Raw genomic sequence first — 21,164 nt, forward strand, 5'->3', positions numbered from 1 at the left:
AGTGCTCAACCACTTAGAATGCTTTACATACACTTGCGAGTGTATTATGTTTATGATTATGAAATCTTGTGGTCTATTAACCTATTGAAATAATTGTTATGATAAACCTATGAACTCACCAACCTTTTGGTTGACACTTTAAAGCATGTTTATTCTCAGGTACGAATTAAGTCTTCCGCTGTGCATTTGCTCAATATAAGGACATTACTTGGAGCCGATCATCGCAATGGGACCAAATGTTGATGACTTCGTCCAGGTAGATTAGGACGGGTCCTTTCACATACCTTCTCCCTTACTGCCTTACCTTGAACCTCACCTCCTTTATTCAATCACGACCCTGATATATTCTTCCCTACATTTTTCTTTTCATTATCACACCTAATATCATTAATTGCAAACATCGAAGCAGCAACAGCCGCACCTACCACCTCCAAGACCCACATCTTTTGTTGTGGTCTTCAAGCTTTCGATGAGTTTAGAAATTTAGGGTTTTATTACCGTTCTTCTTTGATCGATGATGCTGCAATTGTGGGCATTTCAAGCAACGGATGAGTGTAAAAGGTTGGGGTTTCCATTTGTTTCGTATGATACTTTCGATTCATCTGTTGTTATTTATATCTAAAGTTCTTATATTTGTTTTGAGTTTTGTGTGCTAATGTTTTTATAAATTTATTTAATTTGTTACTTATTTTATGTTCAATTTCAGCATCTGTCCAAGAGTTTTAAGAACATACGTTTATTTTACTGTAGTTGGATACAAAAGATAAAAGGATACAGATATATGAATTCTTTAATTGTAGCAAATATCTTACTAAGTTAGATTTACAAATTTATAGACTAATTGACGGTTCAGGTTAGGCTCTTTCTCCAACAAGTAACTATTTAATTCAAAATTGTCATCGTATATTCAAGTTCAAGTTTCATTAGATAACTCTATATACTATATTTCTTTTTTGCTGATTTTGCTTCAGATATACTCTTAATGCAACATTTATGAAGCAGGGCTGAAGAAAAAAACTTTTGAGTTTTATACTGAAAAGGTGAGTTCACCCAACTTTGGTTCCTTATTTTTACTGATAACTATGATATTACTCCTTGAAAATGTTTTAGAAGAGTATATAAATTTACTTGTGAGTTTTAATACCTGATAATCATGATCCAATATTACTATGCTCTAAAATTGTCTGAATGGAGCTCAAGTTATCTCTAAGTTGTTGGTATAAACAGACCTTTCATAAGTAACACGTATATAATGAATTAACAGGAAGTATGGAAAAAAGTCTATTTTTACACTACTTCAAGACGTTCGTTAGGGATAAACACCCTTTTAGTAAGTTTTTGATTTAATGATTTCAATTCCTATTTTTTTTTATGTGCAAATAATTTCTCTATCTTTATATCAATCATGAATCATGACTGCTTCTAGATGTGATTTTTTATTTAGATTAGATCATGGCAGAACCTTTGTATTTAGTTAATTGTATTGTATTTTATTGTTATTTATCTAATCTATGTATAATACAAGTATATATATTTGTTGCTTATTCCATGCTTTGTGGGCAGCTGGAGTTTAGGTTTTGATGTTCAAGAATCTTCATATTTAAGCTTTTATGAAATTGATCAAAGGTATAAGGAACTCTCAAAGCTTTTAATTAATGTGGGTATATTTTGATTTTGAGATTATCATGGAATTATATGATAATTGTATTTTATGAATTACCATTGTTTTTTGTGTTTCTTTAAATTTGTTTTATGTTAACAGATTACATAAACTTTGATCTGATACTACTGTTTCTAGCTTTTTGTGCATGGTGTTTAGTGTATTCGACCTTCACTCTACCTTACGGTCATCTGAGGATTTATCATCGCATTTTATTGTATCCTCCATCACCGCCTGCCGCTGTTATCGTATCCTCCATTTTGCGGTATTTTGAAAGTTGGTTTTCCCTTTTGATTCATGTGTTTTTGTATTTTATTTTGGTCTTATTGGTGCGTGTTCTTGCTAATAATGGAAGTCAGTTCGAATGCAGTAAGTAGCAAATCGGTTGCGATTTCGATTAAGGATGATTCAACCCCTTTGTGAGTTTTCTGTATTATTTGTAATATCTATAATTTATTGTTCGTCTTCATTGAACTGCTCTTTTAAGTCTGGACGTATTTTAGTTATATTCGATTTTAATAATGTATAACCGCAGTCCTCATCACATTCGTTAAGAAGTATTGATGATGGTTGCATTTTATGGTGCAGGACCATCTCGGTGTTATCCTCAGATCAAGAATAAGCCATATCCAAAGTCCCTATACTGTCGTGGTGTACCGGATCTCAAGATCAGAATTTATGATGTCGGTATGAAGAAAACAAGAGTTGACGAGTTCCCATTCTATGTGCATTTAGTCAAGTGGGAAAAAGAAAATGTAACTACTGAAGCACTACTCTCTATATAGATTTTCCAACGCAAAAGATGTAACTTTATCGTCACCGTCTCGGTCTGCACTAGAAACCCTAATTTTAGCTCGTATCGAAGGTAATCAAAATCATTGTTTTTGCTATTTAATTTAATTGCAATTTGTTATCCGTCAGATCATTTCAATGATTTAATTGCCATATGATGTTTGGGAAGTTGCGCAAGGGCTTCGAGTCCCATTTTGTGTATCGTATTAAAGCGACCGTGAAAAAACATTTAATGGTATATATACTGAAATGTCCCGTTCATATTGATTATAAACGTTCCATATTAATTGATTTCGTTGCGAGGTTTTGACCTCTATATGAGACGTTTTTCAAAGACTGCATTCGTTTTTAAAACAAACCATAACCTTTATTTTATCGACAAGGTTAAAAAGACACCACCTAGATTATCCAAAAATAATAATCTAAAAATATCACACTTACACACTACCAATACATATTGGTTTACAATATTAATATGTTACAACAAAATAAATCCCGAATGCAGTTTTAAACAATATTATACAAGCATGTTGACACCAAATCTTGTCCATATATTAGCATGCAACAGTAGAAGCTCTTAATAATCACCTGAGAATAAACATGCTTTAAACGTCAACAAAAATGTTGGTGAGTTATAGGTTTAACCTATATATTTATCAAATCGTAATAATAGACCACAAGATTTCATATTTCAATATACATCCCATACATAGAGATAAAAATCATTCATATGGTGAACACCTGGTAACTGACATTAACAAGATGCATATAAGAATATCCCCTATCATTCTGGGAAATCCTTCGGACATGATAAAAACAACATCGAAGTACTAAAGCATCCGGTACTTTGGATGGGGTTCATTAGGCCCAGTAGATCTATCTTTAGGATTCGCGTCAATTAGTAGATCGGTTTACTAATTCTTAGGTTACCAAGCAAAAAGGGGCATATTCGGCTTCGATCATTCACCCATATAATGTAGTTTCATTTACTTGTGTCTATTTCGTAAAAACATTTATAAAATTGCATGTATTCTCATCCCAAAATGTTAGATTTTAAAAGTGGGACTATAACTCACTTTCATAGATTTTTACTTCGTCGGGAAGTAAGACTTGGCCACTGGTCGATTCATGAACCTATAACAAATATGTACATATATATCAAAGTATGTTCAAAATATATTTACAACATTTTTTATTATGTTTTAATGATTTGAGTTTATTAAGTCAGCTGTCCTCGTTAGTAACCTACAACTAGTTGTCCACAGTTAGATGTACAGAAATAAAGCAATATATATTATCTTGAATCAATCCACGACCCAGTGTATACACGTGTGACAACCCAGAAGTTTCCAACCAAATTTAAACTTTATCTTTATATTATTCTGACACGATAAGCAAAGTTTGTTAAGTTGAATCTCAAGAATTTTAAACTGTGTCCATACATTCATTTAAACCTCGACCAAGTTTCAGCGATTCACGAACCATTAAATTGAACGAACATGATTATATATATAGATATGTGTATATATTATAACTTGAAAACATTAACAAAGTATTAGGCGTATAATACTTTATAAAAACATATTTGTTTCAAAATATATTCTAATAGTTATCAACGGAATTAGAAGATAATATCAAATGACTGATTTATCAGATACATTGTGATATGATTACGGGTCTATGTTATGAGGTCCACTGTGATTTAAGAAATCTATTCTTTTTGAAACATTCAGAAAATGGTAAAGTGATTTATAAGTAAGAACGTGGAGTGTAAATAACTTAGATGTTGGATATCGATAAGTTAAGTAACTCGACATTTTTCATTAAGATGATTTCATACGTTTATTTAACCTTTGGACTTTATCTCATGCTTCACCAACAGACTGTAATTTAAAAACTTGAAACCTATTATGAATATATATGATTCTACTTTTCTAAAACGTTTTATGATATAACGATTTCCATTATTTTAACTTTAACCAAAATAATTCTTAAATATATTTAGTTTTGGAAAACAAAATTATCATATTTATTTGATTTAGTTTCAAACGTACAAAAACATTTTCAGTTTAAAAAAAACTTTATTATTAAAACGTATATAACTTTTATAAATATCTAGAACTACTTTTGACAACTCATTACTTAACCAGTATGATAAAGATAACGATATTTATATTTTATTTTATTAAGTATATATAACGATTTAAATTAATATTATATATATTTATACGCGTATTATACGTACATAGTTTTATACTTTTACTATACTTAAACTTTACCTTTACTTTATTTTTACTTTACTTTAACTTTAATAATTCATACTTTAATAATTCACTTTAATAATTCATACTTTAAAAATTCACTTTAATAATTCATCCTTTAATAATTCACTTTAATAATTCATCCTTTAATAATTCACTTTAATAATTCATACTTTAATAATTCACTTTAATAATTCAAAAATCTATTATAAATAGAATTCAATAGGTTTCATTATTTTATAGAAACTTGAAAATATTTTCTCTAAACTCACTCAATCGATTTACATAAATGTATTTACTCCGTATTATTTCAAGATATTATTAGTATACATAAAATATTACGACGGAGTGCTGTCCGAGTGATTTCGAAATTGTTTTTCGAGCGGGATAGAGCTAAGGAAATTATGGGTTATAGCTATAGAGGTTATGGGTATGGTTCGGGAGTATTGCTCGTAAGTCGAACTAGTGTTTATCATCTTCGTTGCGTCTACGTACTTTTCCTGCAATATTGAATCTCAATATTGATACGTGAGTACTCATAATTTAATTTTTATATATTAATAGTGTATCCCTGACTAGTGCTCGAAAATATAGGATTATGCATGCTTGTACTTTTGATATTGCCATTAGATAGGATATGTTGAATCATGAATTAGTTACGTATGTGGTTGAAATAAGGTATAAGATATGCATGTCGTTGGAAAGCTAGCGAAAAATTAAGAACTTTTCATTTAGATATCGAATGGTTTCGATGAACGGATTTGAAGTTATGGTCAATTGAATTTTTGTATTATTATTAAAAATGATTATTATTATCGTCGTTATTATCATCGTTCTAGTTTTATATTATTATTACTATTATCATTATCAATAAAAGGAATTATCATTAAAAATTGTTATTTTTATTATTATTACTATCGTTATTATCGTTAAAGTTATAATTAGTATTATTATTATTATTATCTAATTATTATTATTATTATTATTATTATTATTATTATTATTATTATCATTATTAATATATATATATATATATATATATCATTTTTAAAAAATGGTTATTGTTATTGTTATTATTATTATTATTAATTATTATCATTAAAATAGTTATTAGTATTATGGTTAATAATATCATAGTAAATGTCATTATTAGTATTATTGTAATTAAAACTAATATTAGTAACACCTAATTATTTTGATTACTATTATTATCATTATTATGAACACGATATAAAAGACGATTAAAAGCTATTAAACGAAACGATTAGAAAATAATGAGTATGAGTATCATGATGAAATTAAAATATTATAAGATATTGATTTAGATAAAATTATCGTTCTTATAATTTTTATCATTACTATTATTATTAAAAGTATCGTTAGTATTAAAAACTATCATTTTAACAAAAATTATCATTTTAATAGAAATGTCATTGTTATTATAAAATATGATTATTATTGTCATTTTAAATAGAATTATTATTTTAAAGTTAATATTAAAAAGTATCGTAAATATTAAAGTTATCATAATTAGAATTATCATTTTATCATAATGTCATTTTTAGTAATTATAAATATTGATATTTTTATTAATAGAATAATAATTATTATTATTACAAAATAATATAACTTTTACTTACTATTATTATAGATATTATTTTATCAAATAAATATGTGATACAAACATATTTTACTACGTGTAATAAAATTACTTTAATAATACCTATCATATTATCCTTATGATATTAAATGAACTCTATAAATTTTATTACTTAATATATATAAAAGTATATTTTATTATATAAATTTTAATATAAAATTTTATTTATTAATAAATGAATTATATTATTTACTCTAATAAATCTTTTAAAAATATTTAAAAATATAAACGACGATATTTAAACTATATATTAATCATGTATAGATTTTGGAAATTATTTTGAGTCAAATTGACTTTTGTTGACCTTTACATATTATTCTCGAGCCTTAGGATTGTGATACACTATGACTTGACCTAATTTGTTAGACAAATATTGACCAACACATAAATATATATAATTAATTTAGGTTCGTGAATCTGAGGCCAACCTTGCACTTGATCAATGACGTTATATGTATTTTTACTACGAAATACAGTATGGTGAGTTTCATTTGCTCCCTTTTTAAATGCTTTTGCAATATATATTTTTGGGACTGAGAATACATGCACTGCTTTTATAAATGTTTTACAAAATAAGCACAAGTTCATGAAACTACATTCTACGATTGTTTTGTTATACCGGATATCTGTACTTATTATTATTATGCTTGGTAACCTAAGAATTAGTGAAAAACACTAATTGACGCGAATCCTAAATGTAGATCTACGGGCACCAACCACCCCCATTTTCGAATAGTGGAAATGCTTTAGTACTTCAAAGGGTTCTTGTCATACATTTGAATAGTGGAATGTATGATGCCAGATAACTTAGATGTTGGATATCGATAAGTTAAGTAACTCGACATTTTTCATTAAGATGATTTCATACGTTTATTTAACCTTTGGACTTTATCTCATGCTTCACCAACAGACTGTAATTTAAAAACTTGAAACCTATTATGAATATATATGATTCTACTTTTCTAAAACGTTTTATGATATAACGATTTCCATTATTTTAACTTTAACCAAAATAATTCTTAAATATATTTAGTTTTGGAAAACAAAATTATCATATTTATTTGATTTAGTTTCAAACGTACAAAAACATTTTCAGTTTAAAAAGAGCTTTATTATTAAAACGTATATAACTTTTATAAATATCTAGAACCACTTTTGACAACTCATTACTTAACCAGTATGATAAAGATAACGATATTTATATTTTATTTTATTAAGTATATATAACGATTTAAATTAATATTATATATATTTATACGCGTATTATACATACATAGTTTTATACTTTTACTATACTTAAACTTTACCTTTACTTTATTTTTACTTTACTTTAACTTTAATAATTCATACTTTAATAATTCACTTTAATAATTCATACTTTAAAAATTCACTTTAATAATTCATCCTTTAATAATTCACTTTAATAATTCATCCTTTAATAATTCACTTTAATAATTCATACTTTAATAATTCACTTTAATAATTCAAAAATCTATTATAAATAGAATTCAATAGGTTTCATTATTTTATAGAAACTTGAAAATATTTTATCTAACCTCACTCAATCGATTTAAATAAATGTATTTACTCCGTATTATTTCAAGATATTATTAGTATACATAAAATATTATGACGGAGTGCTGTCCGAGTGATTTCGAAATTGTTTTTCGAGCGGGATAGAGCTAAGGAAATTATGGGTTATAGCTATAGAGGTTATGGGTATGGTTCGAGAGTATTACTCGTAAGTCAAACTAGTGTTTATCATCTTCGTTGCGTCTACGTACTTTTCCTGCAATAATGAATCTCAATATTGATACGTGAGTACTCATAATTTAATTTTTATATATTAATAGTGTATCCCTGACTAGTGCTCGAAAATATAGGATTATGCATGCTTGTACTTTTGATATTGCCATTAGATAGGATATGTTGAATCATGAATTAGTTACGTATGTGGTTGAGATAAGGTATAAGATATGCATGTCGTTGGAAAGCTAGCGAAAAATTAAGAACTTTTCATTTAGATATCGAATGGTTTCGATGAACGGATTTGAAGTTATAGTCAATTGAATTTTTGTATTATTATTAAAAATGATTATTATTATCGTCGTTATTATCACCGTTCTAGTTTTATATTATTATTACTATTATCATTATCAATAAAAGGAATTATCATTAAAAATTATTATTTTTATTATTATTACTATCGTTATTATCGTTAAAGTTATAATTAGTATTATTATTATTATTATCTAATTATTATTATTATTATTATTATTATTATTATTATTATTATTATTATTATTATTATTATTATCATTATTAATATATATATATCATTTTTAAAAAATGGTTATTGTTATTGTTATTATTATTATTATTAATTATTATCATTAAAATAGTTATTAGTATTATCGTTAATAATATCATAGTAAATATCATTATTAGTATTATTGTAATTAAAACTAATATTAGTAACACCTAATTATTTTGATTACTATTATTATCATTATTATGAACACGATATAAAAGACGATTAAAAGCTATTAAACGAAACGATTAGGAAATAATGAGTATGAGTATCATGATGAAATTAAAATATTATAAGATATTGATTTAGATAAAATTATCGTTCTTATAATTTTTATCATTACTATTATTATTAAAAGTATCGTTAGTATTAAAAACTATCATTTTAACAAAAATTATCATTTTAATAGAAATGTCATTGTTATTATAAAATATGATTATTATTATCATTTTAAATAGAATTATTATTTTAAAGTTACTATTAAAAAGTATCGTAAATATTAAAGTTATCATAATTAGAATTATCATTTTATCATAATGTCATTTTTAGTAATTATAAATATTGATATTTTTATTAATAGAATAATAATTATTATTATTACAAAATAATATAACTTTTACTTACTATTATTATAGATATTATTTTATCAAATAAATATGTGATACAAACATATTTTACTACGTGTAATAAAATTACTTTAATAATACCTATCATATTATCCTTATGATATTAAATGAACTCTATAAATTTTATTACTTAATATATATAAAAGTATATTTTATTATATAAATTTTAATATAAAATTTTATTTATTAATAAATGAATTATATTATTTACTCTAATAAATCTTTTAAAAATATTTAAAAATATAAACGACGATATTTAAACTATATATTAATCATGTATAGATTTTGGAAATTATTTTGAGTCAAATTGACTTTTGTTGACCTTTACATATTATTCTCGAGCCTTAGGATTGTGATACACTATGACTTGACCTAATTTGTTAGACAAATATTGACCAACACATAAATATATATAATTAATTTAGGTTCGTGAATCTGAGGCCAACCTTGCACTTGATCAATGACGTTATATGTATTTTTACTACGAAATACAGTATGGTGAGTTTCATTTGCTCCCTTTTTAAATGCTTTTGCAATATATATTTTTGGGACTGAGAATACATGCACTGCTTTTATAAATGTTTTACAAAATAAGCACAAGTTCATGAAACTACATTCTACGATTGTTTTGTTATACCGGATATCTGTACTTATTATTATTATGCTTGGTAACCTAAGAATTAGTGAAAAACACTAATTGACGTGAATCCTAAATGTAGATCTACGGGCACCAACCACCCCCATTTTCGAATAGTGGAAATGCTTTAGTACTTCAAAGGGTTCTTGTCATACATTTGAATAGTGGAATGTATGATGCCAGATATCTTAAGCGCTCTATGTTAAGGTCGGTTACCAGGCGATTCATCGTATGAATGATTTTTGCAGTTGTAATGATCCTGCACATTTAATTAAATGAAATCTTGTAGCTTATTAAATATTATGATTATTATATAGAAATTAAACCTATGAACTCATCAACCTTTTAGTTGACACTTTAAAGCATGTTTATTCTCGGGTGTTAAAGAAATCTTCCACTGTGCATTTGCTCATTTTAGAGATATTACTTGGAGTCATTCATGGCATATTTTGAAAGACGTTGCATTCGAGTTGTTGAAATTCATCAAGATTATTATTAAGTCAATTATAGTTTGATGTATTATGAAATGGTATGCATGCCGTCAACTTTCGTTGTAAAGAAAGTTTGTCTTTTAGAAACGAATGCAATGTTTGTAAAATGTATCATATAGAGGTCAAATACCTCGCGATGAAATCAACTATTGTGAATCGTTTATAATGTATATAAACGGGTCCTTTCAACACATCTCAGGCTAGATCACAACTCAAAGTATATATACTTTAGGAATCAACCTCAACCCTGTATAGCTAACTCAATCATTACTGCATATAGAGTGTCTATGGTTGTTCCAAATAATATATATACATGGGTCGATATGATATGTCAAAACATTTGCATACGTGTCTATGGTATCCCAAGATTACATAATATATTATGATACATGTATAATACAATATAAGTTAGCTAGGATATGATTTGTATAGATTTGTTACAAATTTCACGTAGCTACAACAAGCAAAATTATCCAATCTTGTTTTACCCATAACTTCTTCGTTTTAAATCCATTTTGAGTGATTCAAGTTACTATGGTTTCATATTGAACTTAAGTTTATGAATCTAAATAGAAAATGTATAAGTTTATAGTCGGAAATACAAATTACAAGTCGTTTTTGTAAAGGTAGTCATTTCAGTCGAAAGAACGACGTCTAGATGACCATTTTGGAAAACATACTTCTACTTTGAGTTTAACCATGATTTTTGGATATAGTTTCATGTTCATAAGAAAAATCATTTTTCCAGAAGAACAACTTTTAAATCAAAGTTTATCATAGTTTTTAATTAACTAACCCAAAACAGCCCGCGGTGTTACTACGACGGCGTATATCCGGTTTTACGGTGTTTTTCGTGTTTTCAGGTTTTAAATCATTAAGTTAGCATATCATATAGATATAGAAAATGTGTTTAGTTGATTTTAAAAGTCAAGTTAGAAGGATTAACTTTTGTTTGCGAACAAGTTTAGAATTAACTAAACTATGTTCTAGTGATTACAAGTTTAAACCTTCGAATAAGATAGTTTCATATATATGAATTGAATGATGTTATGAACATCATTACTACCTCATGTTTTGTGGATAAACCTACTGGAAATGAGAAAAATAGATCTAGCTTCAAAGAATCCTTGGAAGGCTTGAAAGTTCTTGAAGTAGAATCATGACACGAAAACAAGTTCAAGTAAGATTTCCACTCGAAATAAGATTGTTATAGTTACAGAAATTGAATAAAAGTTTGAATATGAGTATTACCTTGTATTAGAAAGATATCTTACTGTAAATAAGAAATATTTCTTGAGGTTGGATGATCACTCAAAGTGGATTTGCAAGATTAGAAGTAAGCTAGCAAACTTGGAAGTGTTCTTGATGTATTCTTGAGTTGTTGTTTTGTAAGTTGGTTTATGTATGGATTTATGAAATAGATTGATGTAGATTTTGATGAAGGTGATGAAGAACACTTAGAACATGAAGAGAGAGTTTGAGAGAGAGTAATTTGATGCATAAAAATTGAATGAGAATGTGTTTGTGAGATTGATCATTCACGTGAATATGGGGGTTCCATATAGCCTCCATTAGTTTGTTGTTTTGTTAGATATTTCATGCTAGATGTTAAATGATGGTTCCCACATGTGTTACGTCACTCACTGAAATGTCCCGTTCATATTGATTATAAACGTTCCATATTAATTGATTTCGTTGCGAGGTTTTGACCTCTATATGAGACGTTTTTCAAAGACTGCATTCATTTTTAAAACAACCATAACCTTTATTTTATCAATAAAGGTTTTAAAAAACATTACGTAGATTATCAAATAATGATAATCTAAAATATACTGTTTACACACGACCATTACATAATGGTTTACAATAGAAATATATTACATCGACATATGTTTCTTGAATGCAGGTTTTACACAATATCATACAAACATGGACTCCAAATCTTGTCCTTATTTTAGTATGCAACAGCGGAAGCTCTTAGTATTCACTTGAGAATAAACATGCTTTAAACGTCAACAAAAATGTTGGTGAGTTATAGGTTTAACCTATATATATATATCAAATCGTAACAATAGACCACAAGATTTCATATTTCAATACACATCCCATACATAGAGATAAAAATCATTCATATGGTGAACACCTGGTAACCGACATTAACAAGATGCATATATAAGAATATCCCCATCATTCCATGACACCCTTCGGATATGATATAAATTTCGATGTACTAAAGCATCCGGTACTTTGGATGGGGTTTGTTAGGCCCAATAGATCTATCTTTAGGATTCGCGACAATTAGGGTGTCTATGGTTGTTCCAAATAATATATACATATGGGTCGATATGATATGTCAAAACATTTGTATACGTGTCTATGGTATCCTAAGATTACATAATATATTAGAATACATGTATAATACAATATAAGTTAGCTAGGATATGATTTGTATAGATTTGTTAAACATTTCCCGTAGCTAAAAATATCAAAAATATCCAATCTTGTTTTACCCATAACTTCTTCATTTTAAATCCGTTTTGAGTGAATCAAATTGCTATGGTTTCATATTGAACTCTAATTTAAGAATCCAAACAGAAAAAGTATAGGTTTATAGTCAGAAATTTAAGTTACATGTCTATTACTAAAGAGGTAGTCATTTTCGTCGAAAGAACGACATCTTGATGACCATTTTGAAAAACATACTTTCACTTTGAGTTTAACAAGATTTTTGGATATAGTTTCATGTTCATATGAAAAATTATTTTCCCAGAAGAACAACTTTTAAATCAAAGTTTATCATAGTTTTTAATTATCCAAACCAAAACAGCCCCCGGTTTCACTACGACGGCGTATATCCGATTTTATGGTGTTCATCGTGTTTCCAGGTTTTAAATCATTAAGTTAGCATATCATATAGATATAGAACATGTGTTTAGTTGATTTTAAAAGTCAAGTTAGAAGGATTAACTTTTGTTTGCGAACAAGTTTAGAATTAACTAAACTATGTTCTAGTGATTACAAGTTTAAACCTTCGAATAAGATAGCTTTATATGTATGAATCGAATGATGTTATGAACATCATTACTACCTCAAGTTTTCTGAATAAAACTACTGGAAATGAGAAAAATGGATCTAGCTTCAAAGGATCCTTGGATGGCTTGAAAGTTCTTGAAGCAGAATCATGACACGAAAACAGTTCAAGTAAGATTTTCACTCGAAATAAGATTGTTATAGTTGTAGAAATTGAATCAAAGTTTGAATATGAATATTACCTTGAATTAGAAATATAACCTATTGTAAATAACAAAGGTTCCTTGATCTTAGATGATTACTTAGAATAGATTAGAAAGCTTGGAAGTAGACTTGCAAACTTGGAAGTATTCTTGATTTTTATGAAACTATACTTATGGAATTTATGACGAACACTTAGAACTTGAAGATGGAACTTGAGAGAGATCAATTAGATGAAGAAAATTTAAGAATGAAAGTGTTTGTAGGTGTTTTTGGTCGTTGGTATATGGATTAGATATAAAGGATATGTAATTTTGTTTTCATGTAAATAAGTCATGAATGATTACTCATATTTTTGTAATTTTATGAGATATTTCATGCTAGTTTCCAAATGATGGTTCTCATATGTGTTAGATGACTCACATGGGCTGATAAGAGCTGATCATTGGAGTGTATATACCAATAGTACATACATCTAAAGGCTGTGTATTGTACGAGTACGAATACGGGTGCATACGAGTAGAATTGTTGATAAAACTGAACGAGGATGTAATTGTAAGCATTTTTGTTAAGTAGAAGTATTTTGATAAGTGTCTTGAAGTCTTTCAAAAGTGTATGAATACATATTAAAACACTACATGTATATACATTTTAACTGAGTCGTTAAGTCATCGTTAGTCGTTACATGTAAATGTTGATTTGAAACCTTTAAGTTAACGATCTTGTTAAATGTTGTTAACCCAATGTTTATTATATCTAATGAAATGTTAAATTATTATATTATCATGATATTATGATATATTAATATATCTTAATATGATATATATACATTTAAATGTCGTTACAACGATAATCGTTACATATATGTCTCGTTTCGAAATCATTAAGTTAGTAGCCTTGTTTTTACATATGTAGTTCATTATTAACCCACTTAATGATATATTTAAATATCATTTTATTATGTTAAATATAGTGTATCAATATCTTAATATGATACATATGTATTTAGTAGACGTTATCATAACGATAATCGTTATATATATCATTTCGAGTTTCTTAACTTAGTAATCTCATTTCTAATGTATATCACACATTGTTAATATACTTAGTGAGATACTTACTCATCATAATCTCATGTCAACCATATATATATGTCTATATATACCACAACATGTAGTTTTTACAAATTTGTAACGTTCGTGAATCGCCGGTCAACTTGGGTGATCAATTGTCTATATGAAACTTATTTCATTTAATCAAGTCTTAACCTCACGATCCATCGAACCTTAACAATCGGTATCTTGTTTTGCTTAAGTCTCTTAACCTCACGATCCATTATTTCGATGGGTTCTTCAATGAATTGAAGTTTTTCATTGATTTGGATTTCGTCCAACGAAATAGTGAGATCTTCTTTAGAAAAATATTTCTTCAAATTCGAGATGTGGAAAGTGTTATGTACAACCGCGAGTTGTTGAGGTAGCTTCAGTTGGTAAGCTATTGGTCCGACACGATCTATAATCTTGAATGGTCCAATGTACCTTGGATTTAGTTTCCCCCGTTTACCAAATCGAACAACACCTTTCTAAGGTGAAACCTTAAGCATGACCATTTCTCCAATTTCAAACTCTATATCTTTTCTTTTACTGTCCACGTAGCTCTTTTGTCGACTCTGGGTGGTTTTCAATCGTTGTTGAATTTGGATGATTTTCTCGGTAGTTTCTTATATTATGTCCGGACCCGTTATCTGTTTATCCCCCACTTCATTCCAACAAATCGGAGACCTGTACTTTCTACCATAAAGTGCCTCAAACGGCGCCATCTCAATATTAGAATGATAACTGTTGTTGTAGGAAAATTCTGCTAACGGTAGGTGTCGATCCCAACTGTTTCCGAAATTAATAACACATGCTCGTAGCATGTCTTCAAGCGTTTGTATCGTCCTTTTGCTCTACCCATCAGTTTGTGGATGATAGGCAGTACTCATGTCTAGACGAGTCCCCAATGCTTGTTGCAACGTCTGCCAGAACCTTGAAACAAATCTACCATCCCTATCAGAGATAATAGAGACGGGTATTCCATGTCTGGAGACAACCTCCTTCAAATACAATCGCGCTAACTTCTCCATTTTGTCATCTTCTCTCATTGGCAGGAAGTGTGCTGACTTGGTGAGACGATCAACTATTACCCAAATAGTATCATAACCACTTGCATTCCTTGGCTATTTAGTAATGAAATCCATAGTAATGTTTTCCTTCCATTCCGGGATTTCAGGTTGTTGTAGTAGACCTGATGGTTTCTGATGTTTAGCTTTGACCTTAGAACACGTCAAACATTCTCCTACATATTTAGCAATATCGGCTTTCATACCCGGCCACCAAAAGTGTTTCTTGAGATCTTTATACATCTTCCCCGCTCCGGGATGTATTGAATATCTGGTTTTATGTGTTTCTTTAAGTACCATTTCCCTCACATCTCCAAACCTTGGTACCCAAATTCTATCAGCCCTATATCGGGTTCCGTCTTCCCGAATATTAAGATGTTTCTCTGATCCTTTGGGTATCTCATTCTTCAACTTTCCTTCATTTACAACCCCCTGTTGCGCCTCCTTTATTTGAGTAGTAAGGTCAGTACGAATAATTATATTCATAGCTTTTACCCGTATAGGTTCTCTGTCCTTTCTACTCAAAGCGTCAGCTACCACATTCGCCTTCCCCGGGTGGTATCGAATCTCAAAATCATAATCATTCAACAATTCAATCCACCTGCGTTGTCTCATATTCAGTTGCTTCTGATTAAATATATGTTGGAGACTTTTGTGGTCAGTATATATAATACTTTTGACCCCATATAAATAATGCCTCCAAGTCTTTAATGCAAAAACAACAGCACCCAATTCCAAATCCTGAGTCGTATAATTTTGCTCGTGAATCTTCAATTGTCTAGACGCATAAGCAATCACCTTCTTTCGTTACTTTAATACACAACCGAGACCTTTCTTTGATGCGTCACAATAAATCACAAAATCATCATTCCCTTCAGGCAATGACAATATAGTTGCCGTAGTTAGCTTTTTCTTCAATAACTGAAACGCCTTCTCTTGTTCATCCTTCCATTCAAATTTCTTCCCTTTATGCGTTAATGCAGTCAAGGGTTTTGCTATTTTGGAGAAATCTTGGATGAATCTTCTGTAGTAACCAGCCAATCCTAAAAATTGACGTATATGCTTCGGAGTTTTTGGGGTTTCCCACTTTTCAACGGTTTTGATCTTTGCCGGGTCCACCTGGATACCTTCTTTGTTCACTATGTGACCGAGGAATTGAACTTCTTCCAACCAAAATGCACACTTTGAAAACTTAGCGTACAGTTTTTCTTTCCTCAATACTTCTATCACTTTTCTCAAATGTTCTTCGTGCTCTTGATCATTCTTTGAGTAAATAAGTATGTCATTGATGAAAACAATGACAAACTTGTCAAGATATGGCCCACACACTCGGTTCATAAGGTCCATGAACACAGCTGGTGTGTTAGTCAATCCAAACGGCATAACCATAAACTCGTAATGACCATAACGCGTCCTAAAAGCAGTTTTTGGAATATCATCCTCCTTTACTCGCATTTGATGATATCCAGAACGTAAATCGATTTTTGAATGAACTGATGAGCCTTGTAGTTGATCAAATAAGTCGTCAATTCTCGGCAGTGGATAACGGTTTTTGTTGGTAAGTTTATTCACCTCTCTGTAGTCAATACACAACCTAAATGTACCATCCTTCTTCTTGACAAACAAAACAGGAGCTCCCCATGGTGATGTGCTTGGTCGAATGAAACCACGTTCTAATAGTTCTTGCAGTTGGCTTTGCAGTTCTTTCATCTCGCTGGGTGCGAGTCTGTAAGGAGTACGAGATACTGGTGCAGCTCCTGGTACAAGATCTATTTGAAATTCAACAGATCGATGTGGAGGTAGTCCCGGTAATTCTTTCGGAAATACATCGGGAAATTCTTTTGCGACGGGAACATCATTGATGCTCTTCTCTTCAGTTTGTACTTTCTCGACGTGTGCTAGAACAGCATAGCAACCTTTTCTTATTAGTTTTTGTGCCTTCAAATTACTAATAAGATGTAGCTTCGTGTTGCCCTTTTCTCCATACACCATTAAGGGTTCTCCTTCTTCTCGTACAATGCGAATTGCATTTTTGTAACATACGATCTCTGCTTTCATCTCCTTCAGCCAGTCCATGCCAACTATTACATCAAAACTCCCTAACTCTACTGGTATCAAATCAATCTTAAATATTTCGCTACCCAGTTTAATTTCTCGATTCTGGCATATATAATCTGCTGAAATTAATTTACCGTTTGCTAATTCGAGTAAAAATTTACTATATAATGGCGTCAATGGACAACTTAATTTAGCACAAAAATCTCTACTCATATAGCTTCTATCCGCACTCGAATCAAATAAAACGTAAGCAGATTTATTGTCAATAAGAAACGTACCCGTAACAAGCTCTGGGTCTTCCTGTGCCTCTGCCGCATTAATATTGAAAACTCTTACGCGGCCTTGTCCATTCGTGTTCTCCTGGTTCGGGTAATTTCTAATAATGTTGCCCGGTTTTCCACATTTATAACAAACTACATTGGCATAACTTGCTCCGATACTACTTGCTCCGCCATTACTCGTTCCGACACCATTTGTTCCTTTAGTTCTGTTAACCCCTGGTCCGTAGACCTCACACTTCGCCGCGCTATGACCATTTCTTTTACACTTATTGCAAAATTTGGTGCAGAACCCCGAGTGATACTTTTCACACCTTTGGCATAGCTGCTTCTGATTGTTGTTGTTATTGTTGCGGTTGTTATTATTGTTTGGATGATTGTTGTAGTTGTTGTTGTTGTTGTTGTTGTTTTTGTTGTTCCATTTGTTGTAGTTGCGATTGATGTTGCGATTGTTGGGATATTTGTTGTTGTTTTGGTGACTCTTATCACCGTTTTCCTCCCACTTTCTTTTGACTAACTTCACATTGGCCTCTTCGGCTGCCTGTTCTTTAATTCTTCCCTCAATCTGGTAGTTTGTGAGCCATTCTACATGCCTTTTATATGGAGGCAGGCTCGTGTGAACTTATATCTTCTTGGATTCTCTCCGGTAACCCTTTCACAAACGCGTCGATCTTCTCTTCCTCATCTTCGAACGCTCTCGGACATAATAGGCACAATTCTGTGAATCGTCTTTCGTAAGAAGTAATATTGAATCCCTGTGTTCGTAACCCTCTAAGTTCTGACTTGAGCTTATTGACCTCGGTTCTGGGACGGTACTTCTCTTTCATCAAGTGCTTGAATGCTGACCACGGTAGCGCGTAAGCAGCATCTTGTTCCACTTGCTCTAGATAGGTATTCCACCATGTTAACGCAATACCTGTGAAGGTATGTGTAGCGTACTTCACTTTGTCTCCTTCAGCACACTTACTTATGGCAAACACCGATTCAACTTTCTCGGTCCACCGTTTCAATCCGATTGGTCCTTCGGTCCCATCAAATTCTAAAGGTTTGCAGGCAGTGAATTCCTTGTAGGAGCATCCTACACGATTTCTTGCGCCATTAGCTATATTGCTAGATTCAGAGTTATTGTTGGTATGTAGCGCGGCCTGTACTGCGGCTATGTTTGAAGCAAGAAAGGCACGAAATTCCTCTTCGCTCATATTCAAGGTGTGTCGAGTAGTCGGTGCCATTTCCTTCAAAATAGTCAAATGAAACAAGTTAATCATACAGAATATTAAGAGTAATCAATAGTATCTCGTAGCATAATATAAACTCATTTATAAAAGCTTTTTCTTCATATTAGCGTTTTATAAGTTTAAATTCGGGTACTACCTACCCGTTAAGTTCATACTTAGTAGCTAATATACAATTTAACTACTACAATTCCATATGAAAAACTTGATTATAATAATATATCACATACAAATATTCTTCAAACTTACAACTTCGCTATATTACATATAACATGAAATATAGTACACTATGATACATGACAGTTTTGAAGATAAATCTAGTTAATACGCAAGTTGTTCAGCAAAGGAAATAAAGACACGTAATTCATAAGTCCAGAAACAAGTCATGCATTCTGGTTTTACTAAGACGACTTCCCATCCTTGGTCTTATGGAAAATAACCGTTATGACCATTAGCTAGGCAGCATGTTGTAATGTCGTCAAAAGGACGAGGGTTTCGTAATGTCCAACAGCCCCGTAATAATCTAAAAACCTTGTTTCTCACCCCAACTACTGAATCCGTCACTTGTGGGAAAGTTTTATTTAAAAGCTGCAATCCGATGTTCTTTTTCTCACTTTGGTAAGAAGCGAACATCACTAACCCGTAAGCATAACATGCTTCTTTATGTTGCATGTTAGAAGCTCTTTCTAATTCATGAAATCCTATGTTGGGATATGTTGAGTCAAAATAGGTTCTTAATCCGTAGCGTAAAATTGCATTTGGGTTCCCCGCATTTAACGCTTTAAAGAAAACACGGCGTAACTTACGGTCTCCCCAATGTGATATACCCCACCTATCAAAGAAAAACATTTTATAAACTAAGGCATTTCTGGAAAGTCTTTCAAATATTTGACAAGTTAATTTCGCCATAACTAAATGTGCTGATGAATTCTGACCGACTCTAGACAAGATTTCCTTAATCATATCATCTGGTAGGTCTTCTAAAATATTCGGTTGTCTACCCTTAACGTCCATTTTGTTTTTATACTGTAAAATAGACAAGGATTAGATTCGTAAAAGATAATTAACAAACAATACAAGCAATTTTTACATAGAACATAAAAGTACAAGCACACTACAATACATATAATACGCAACATGATTACAACCCTCTAATCTGAATCACTGGTTTCTTCTTCTTCGGACTTGATTCTTTTCCCTAATTTTCTAGGGATATATGATGTTCCTCTAATACGAGCCGTCGTTTTCCACATTGGTTTAGAAAAACCTGGTGGTTTAGAGGTTTCCGGGTTATTGTCACGATATTGAAAATACGGGTGTTGACGATACATATAAAGTTCATCGGGGTCGGAATCAGATTTCTCTATTTTGATGCTCTTTCCCTTATTACTTTCTTTTGCCTCATTAAATTGGGTTGGGGTAATTTCTATAACATCATCGGAATCCTCATCAGGATCCGATTCATTGGAAAATTGATAATTTTCCCAATATTTTACTTCCTTAGCGGAAACACCATTGACCATTATTAACTTTGGTCCATTGGTTGAGGATTTTCTTTTATTTGACCAGTTTTCTGTGGTTCCTACTATTCCCTCCTCCGGAACCTCTTCTTCTTCTGGTTCCTCTTCTTCTGGTTCCTCTTCTTCTGGTTCCTCTTCTTCCGGTTCTTCTTCTTTCGGTTCCGTTTCCTCTTCTTTCGGTTCTTCGGGAACTTGTGAATCTTGCCAATATATATTCGACTCTTCGTTATTATTAGGTGAGTCAAT

The 21,164-nt window shown here is 30.5% G+C and overlaps 1 pseudogene; it reads left to right on the forward strand.

Moving 5' to 3' along the window:
- Positions 1-1,452: 1,452 nt before the first annotated feature.
- Positions 1,453-21,164, forward strand: part of LOC139901812 (large ribosomal subunit protein uL16-like) — a 46,983-nt pseudogene continuing 27,271 nt past the window's right edge.

This window comes from Rutidosis leptorrhynchoides, chromosome 1 (genome assembly GCF_046630445.1).
Source record: "Rutidosis leptorrhynchoides isolate AG116_Rl617_1_P2 chromosome 1, CSIRO_AGI_Rlap_v1, whole genome shotgun sequence".
NCBI classification, from domain to species: domain Eukaryota; kingdom Viridiplantae; phylum Streptophyta; class Magnoliopsida; order Asterales; family Asteraceae; genus Rutidosis; species Rutidosis leptorrhynchoides.